Raw genomic sequence first — 7527 nt, 5'->3', positions numbered from 1 at the left:
GAGATGTAATCAGAGCCTAACAGGTGAAAAGAGGGGGATGGGTTCTGCAAAGATGACGTTACTGTAAGCCAGAAGGGTCTGTCCCTGAAACATAGGCACATAGGATGAAATATCCCTGATCACTTAGCTGGGCATTCTGGAGTTGAAACATAATGGCAGGTGAGGTGTTATTAACTTTCCAAATGGATAGTCTATATTTAACTCCTTCAGTGTCTTTATAACCCCAATCAGTAGCTGCAGTGGTCCTGATAGCATAAACCCATTTATCACAGGTGGAACATTGTTTATAGGCATATTTATAGCAAACATATATGTATGTCTGCCCATTCCAAGTTGCGACTGTCTTCACACTTAAAATACACACAAGGGTCAATTAACACAGTAGAGATTGTATTTGCAATGATAGTATTGTTAGGCCCAATGGTGCAACCGGGCTTCCATTGTGTGTGTCTCTTGGCAGAGTAAAATGCTGGGTTAGGACCTTTGAATTGAAACCTCTTATGTACCTGAATATATGGTTTGGCAGCCACTAACACCGCTTTACCTGTAATGAAGGGCCAAAACAACCAGAACAAAAGGAATACCACTAAGAACACAAAAAGAGGATATTGCTGTATAGAAAACACACATTGGTGTTGCAACCATTTCATCTGATTATCTTCTTCCTCGCCGCGGGTGTTGAGGAGTCACAGATGTCACATGCGGTGGAGGTGGCCTCACCATGCCAAAGAAGGCGCGTCTCAGACCGTTCATGCTGTAGCAGCCATGTCTGGGCTCCTCCATCTCAAAATGGACATGTCTTGGCTCCGTCGCTGGCTCCATCACACACTGGTCCACACACGTCGGTCACAGCTCAATGCAGGGTCTCCCCTCCTGGACGATTCTTCACTGTTTGGGTTGCAGAGTCACCGGGGGCCCCTGAACCTTAATAAGAGTACGGTCGTTGAGTTCTTCACTGGCTTTGAGACAAATGGCCCCTAGTTGATGACCGAATCCCTTTGTAAACCAGACTTTTCCCACTACTCAGCTTGTTCAGGGGTGCAGCACAGTTTGTTCAGGGGTGTGGCACTCTCTGCAGCTTGCAATGTGAGAGATGAACTCACGTCGATCATTCAGCAACTTTCACTGCTGTTGGTGTTGTCAGCAAGACCCGGAATGGACCCTCCCCGCGTGGACTGGTCCAGTTCTTTCTTTTGATAACCTTTAGGTAAAACCAGTCACCTGGTTTTACTGTTGCATGGTTTCCTGGATGAATACAGAATCAGGAGACAGTAATCTTGCACTGGACACTTTTTTATAGAGTCTGCAAGCGTCTGTCCTTCATTTGCCTCCTGTAAATCTGATCTAATCACAGGAAGCCTGTAGGGTCTACCAAGAATAATAAAAAAAATTCTTTAAAACTATTTCAGGTTTAATAAGTGTTTCAATGGATAAATAAATCTATCAAACCAGCTAAAATTTTTGCTAAACTGAAAACAAAGTCTTAAAAAAATTAAACATAAAACAAAGTCTAAAAAAAATGAAACATATTTGATACACAAAAAATAAAAACTTTGGATTAAAATGGGGTGATTTTTTTCTTTTACATATTTGTGGTTTCAGAACCAGACTGAATATAAATGTCTCATACACATTTTGCTTTTATTTATAAAGCTAACAAAGTTAAATCAAAGTTATATTATTGTACTCATCACACCCCTCTTGACAAATGGCAAAGCCCATATGTCACTCAACACTCAACTTAGGCTAACAAGAATACATTAAAAATAAATAAACTGCATCTTCTTAAACATAGAACATGCTAAACAACTTGTTTCTCATTCATAAATCACTTCCATGTAAGATGCTGCGGTTAAGAATAACTTGGTTTCTATGACTTAAATTTAGAATCGATGTAAATTAAAAAAATCCCTCTACTGGTTTGAGTAAAGCTTTTTTGAATATTCTGACTGTTTTGTATAAAGAACAGAGAATAAGTCTGGAGATGGAAGTGCTTTCCTATACACTCTTCTTTCTACATTCACCCAGATGTGGAAATGATTAAATAAATTCAAAACAGATTGATCTGGGTGAAATGTAACACTTGTTTTTTTAAGCACTGCAGCAATGTTGCTGACAAAAACATATCAAATATATAGGATAAAATAACTTCATTCTATAAAAACACAGAAGGACTGAAGAAATAAAACTCTGCAGATTTCTGAAATTTGAAGTTAATTTCTTTAATAAAATAAAAAATTAAGACTTTTAGTAGATTTGTGGCTAAAGAAAGTTGTTTTCATTTGTTTTACCACTGTGTTAACCAGCAGTCATGAACAACTAATGCAGTTAAATGTATTTAACGAAATCTGATCTTAAAACTTGATACTTTAGTGCCACAGAAGGCTTTTATTTATTAATTTTTTTCATATAATCTCGAAAGTCAAGAAGGTATTAGTAATTTGGTTCCTGTGAACAGAGATTCAGGGACATGGGTTTTTAACTTGACAGCAGGGCAGAAAGAGTGTAAACTAAATGTAATCATTCTAATCTAGAACATTATTTTGTGAGCTGTAAGTAGTTACCTCTAAATTGTAAGTCATTGTAATAGATGAAAGTGCTGCTAACTCACTGTCTTGTTTTGAAAGCCAGGAATGTAGTCATCAGTAGCAGATTACTGTCTGTGTAACATTTGTTGAACAAAAATTTGATGCACTGATAAAACTTAAAATTTTTGCAACACAGTATCCAAGTTTTATAGTTATTAAAATTTTTATAACTGGAGTAAGGGATTCATAGCTTGTACAGTTTAAATTTCAAAGTTACTGCTACTTTCATGTGGAGGAGAATAATCTACATACAAGATCTTATGACTAGAAACTATAAGTTTCTACAACTTTTTGGTTGTTTTTCAAAATCATGGAGATGAAAATTTGACAAACTCAATAGCAAAACTTAAATAGTTAAGTTTAAGTCCAAAGATTAAAAAATGTCCCAAAGTTTATTATCTTACAATTATAAGTTTTGCCAACTTTTTATCTTTTTATGACGTGGTGCATTTTTCTTTTTCCAACTCTATTTGGTTAATAAATGTCTATTTTGCATTTTTCCCAGTATGTTTCTTTTTGTAAGATAAGGACTGAGCTAGCTTTTTCCCACAGCCTTGAAGCTGTGGTATAAGCGGTGTACGGCTCCTATTTTTCTGATTCTATTGAGAAGAGGATACAAACTAGTAATTGTTGAGAATGTGTTCTCTAGCCACAGGGTGTCCTTGTAATTTATCAGTTTCATAAAAAATGTAATAATTGGTAACCATCCTGTGATTCTGTTCTATTTGTCCTTTAAGTTTTGTAAGTTTAAGTTCACCACAGGCTGTAAATATTTTGTTATTTACAATAATTATACATGTAAATTTTACCTACAGTTACTCAATTTGTCTTTTATGGCATTAAACTATTTTATTGCATTCTTAATATTTTAATCATATTATTATTGATGTCTAACAATACACTGTTGTTCTCTACAGTCTGGGCTGTTTATTGCTTTATCAATACTCTGTTCTCATGCAGACATTCCCCTTTGYCATCACTACATGTTTCCTCACAGGCAAATATCTCAACAACAGTTTATCACAGCGATATAAAATTTATGTTGCAATATTTGATCAATTTCTTCTTTCTATAAATGCATTAACATGTATTCTTTCTTCAACTGCTGTTTTATCTAGAAAATACTTGAAAAACTCTCAGGTGGGGTTCAAACTAGGAGCCAACTAAATAAGAGTACTGAATGCTGTTTTAAGAAGTTAAAGACATCTTTATATATACAATTTAAATCTTTTCCCCACTACGTTCACCTATTTTCCTTTTCTCTAAAATAATAATAATTTGTTTTTAATTTAAAAAAACTGAATATCCATTACCTACAGTTCTGTCAACTGGGGCTGTATTTTGGGGTCAGGCAGTTGTGGGTAAATATTCTTGTTACGGAGTGGTTAAACCGATTTATTACTACCTATCTGTGGTTTTTTGGGGGGTCAGGTGACCCTGTTTGTAGTTGTTTTAACAAACATTGCTTTAGGCAGTTTCCAGTCCTTCGACTTCTTATCTCTGTTGTCTCCTATTTTTTTTATAATTTTGCACATTCTAATTCTTTTTGCACTTCCTCTGCTTTTTTTTCCTATTCATACTTTTGTTATACATTTTCCCATGTAGTTTGGGGAGGTTTGGCTCTTTTAATATCATTAAAATTTTGTCACCTTTTAAAGGAGTTTCAGATTTGCTAGGTTTGTTGGGGTCGTTAGATTTGTTTCCCATTTGATAACATCACAATGTGGAGCTCCCGGAATGACACAATATGCTTCAAGAAGGAAGACCAAACCTGTTYCAGACACACTAATAATTCCTAATGCAATCACWGGTTTCCAGTTTCCTAAAAGCATGTTTACTCCCTTAAACACTGCACTCCTTAAGCGAACTTTTGCATGTGCCCCTTTTAAGAAAAACAAAGAGATATTTTAAATAAGATCTTCTTTTAGTTCCTCAGAATGAATAGAAGCCCAGTGATGTTAGAAAATCACTGTTAGAATATTACTACTAGCTTATCATTTACCAATTCATTTGTAAATCTACCGACAGTTTTACATGCATGTTTTAAACCTTAGGTTTTTATTTTTATTTGTTTTGTTCATTAAGAACGACAAGCTAATCTATAGATACAAATTTAGTTACTGAGCACCTGATATCTCTGGTATCAAATGTTAACATACCCACTATCCAGTGATCCAACGTCAACATCCAGAGGTCAACTCAACCACCCTCCAGAGGTCAACTCCATCAGCCTCCAAAGGTCGACTCGCACCTGCCCCCCAGAGGCCAAAGACAGCCTGCCTTCTCTAGGACAACTCTGGTTTTGTATGGAACTAACACTGACCTATTTTTGTGGATCACTGACTGTGTCTATAGTTTTGAAGAGCGCCCTAGGACTGATGCTACTCCCGGCCTAAGGACTGGTCCCCTCACACACGCATGAGAAAGGACATGGAGGATGTTCATGCCACAAGAAGCAGGAAAACCATCACGTGATCATAACCCATTAACTTTTCACAGTTTTTTTGTTTATAATCAGGGAGAATTTGTAGCATTTTCCTGCATATAATTAATCATTTCTGATTAGATTTAACTGGTTCTATGACTGCTTAAAGGAAAAAACAAAATCCCACTAACTTCAGACTTTTTTGTCAAGGATTTTGCATGGAACTTCCCTTTGTGTCTCGAATTAACATCTCTTGCCAACCCCCACCAGACTTCCTGACGCCTTGATGGTTTTTTTTTTTGGACTGCCTCCCTTCTCCCCTTATAGCCATCCTCTCCACACCATTGTGATTTTTTTTTGTGAAGAGAAAATAGAGAGAGAGAAAAACAGAGAGAGAAGTAATTAGAAAGATAGAAAGACTGAAANTTATATCCATCAGAAATCATAAAGTGAGGTAAGAAAACCGCTACACTCTTCAAAGGGGGCGGGGGCATAAACGCCTTTAACCAGACTCTTCAGTGACTTGAAACAAAGGACTTACATTCTTCATTAAACGTGAAAAAAAGAAGAAACCAGATTGAATGTTTTTATACAACTGTCTGTTCGTATATATCTTAATCAAAGAAATGTGATTTACTTTTCTCTTACAGAAAGAACAAAACRCAATGAAGCTAACTATTTTTTTTGATGAAGTGTTTTCCTAAAGAAGAAGATGTTTCTTTTATTTCATGATTTTAAACTGTGTTTTATTCCATGATTTAACCTTAGAAACCTTAGGCCTTGAATTTTAATTAAATGTGACACTCTTATTTTACTGAGGTAAACAGATGTCTCACCCTTTAATTAGATGCAAGATAATTAAACTAAAACACTCCCTTTTTCTTTGTCCTGAAGTGAAGTTTTCCCTCCAAAACAGTTGATTTGTTAAAAAAAACTTTTCTTGTATAAGGTGTAATATTTTCATGGGCCAACTTAAAACCTTGAGTCCACCATAACAGAGGTTTTAAAAGTTAGTGCAGCTCCCAAGATAGACAGTTTTTGAGACAGTGAATGAATGAATGAGAGGAAGAGATCTTTTCAACATCAAGCCAGAAACAGCTTTCACAGCTCAGCAGGGGCCCTCCCTGCCAGCCTTCCCCATGGGCTGGACAGGATGGTGCCAGTCTGCATCTTCCGCTGATTGATCGAATAGCTCCCATTTCATATCTGCTCAATATCTGAGTTTGATTTTATAGAAGTCAAATAAGCTAAGGGTAATTCATGCGTCGTTTTAGCTCGTTTTCTCTACAAAGTGGAAATCAAATTAAGAAGTCTTGCAGCCACCTGGAGGACCAGACTACGAGTCACCAAGGAGTGACCCCTTCTCTGACCAAGGGACCAGTTGAGTTTATCAGGCAGACTGCCTGATATCCAGCTTGCATGGAGAGCTGTCTGGAGAACGAACCCCATGATCTTCCACCGCTGACTTCCCCCTCCTGGTACCCGCAAGACAGAACAAAAGGGTAAAGGTGAACATTTGTCCTGGTGACACACAGGTGCTCAGACTAATTTGATTTTTATCTTTGTATGAGATTTGGTAAACTAAACGCTTTTTCGACCTAATTTAACTAGGATTCCTTAGTTAAATCCACAGCTAAAAGCAATTTACCTCACCTCACCTCACTCTAAACCTCAAACTCACCTCTCAGTGTTTACTTTGTGTTTATCTATTTGTTTGTTTATTTGTCTGTTTGTTTATTCACTTGTGATTGCAAACTCTTTCAGTTTTTACCTGGTTCAACATGTCATCATTCATTCATTACTCGCCATAGTTGTAAATACATTTAATCTGTAAATAAATGGCTCGTGGAGAACGTGCCAACATAAGCTAATCTCATTTTTGTGTCTTGATAAAAGATATTATTGGTTCTGATAAGACAAGAACTCATAAAATCAATTTGGGTACATGTATTCTGAGACTGATTACAATTAAGTTACAGTTTTTTGTCTCTTTCCTGGGTCAATCCTTGATCGAATTAAAGAGCGTGGTGCCTCGAGGAATAATATATTTAAATATAATATATTTAAATATATTCACAAATTATCCATTTTTGGAATATACCCAAAACTCCTACAACAGTTTAAGTTGCTGTTTCAACATTTTTGGCACTTATTAAAGATTTTTTGAAGTTGTGTGGAGGATGTCCTTACAAATTCTTCTAGTCCCTATAATGTAGCTTCATATTGTAGGTGGAGCTTATTGATTTAATTATCTATGACTCCATAAGGTTGCATTTTGTCAGGTCATTATATTTCAGGTTGTGTTGTATGTATTCAAAATCTGAAGTGAGCTCTTTGGTGTGTGGCTCAAAAGCAAATGTTTGATATGTTTACCACTGCTGTAGAGTAAGCAGAAAGTGCTGTCCCCATAATTCACCATCCAGTCATGTTTGAAAAAAGTGTCCTCATAGTACACATTAACACGTATGTGTGTGTGTGTGTGTGTGTGTGTGTGTGTGTGTGTGTGTGTGTGTG

General features: G+C 36.3%; 1 protein-coding gene across 1 annotated transcript in view; it reads right to left on the bottom strand.

Annotated features, from left to right (window-relative positions):
- The window catches only part of LOC106529819 (mucin-5AC), a 23995-nt gene that overhangs the window by 1405 nt on the left and 15063 nt on the right, over positions 1–7527 (bottom strand). The window lies entirely within an intron of this gene.

This window comes from Austrofundulus limnaeus, unplaced genomic scaffold (genome assembly GCF_001266775.1).
Source record: "Austrofundulus limnaeus strain Quisiro unplaced genomic scaffold, Austrofundulus_limnaeus-1.0 Scaffold469, whole genome shotgun sequence".
NCBI classification, from domain to species: domain Eukaryota; kingdom Metazoa; phylum Chordata; class Actinopteri; order Cyprinodontiformes; family Rivulidae; genus Austrofundulus; species Austrofundulus limnaeus.
Note: the sequence above shows the minus strand (reverse complement) of the source record. Positions and strands in the feature narration are given on the sequence as shown.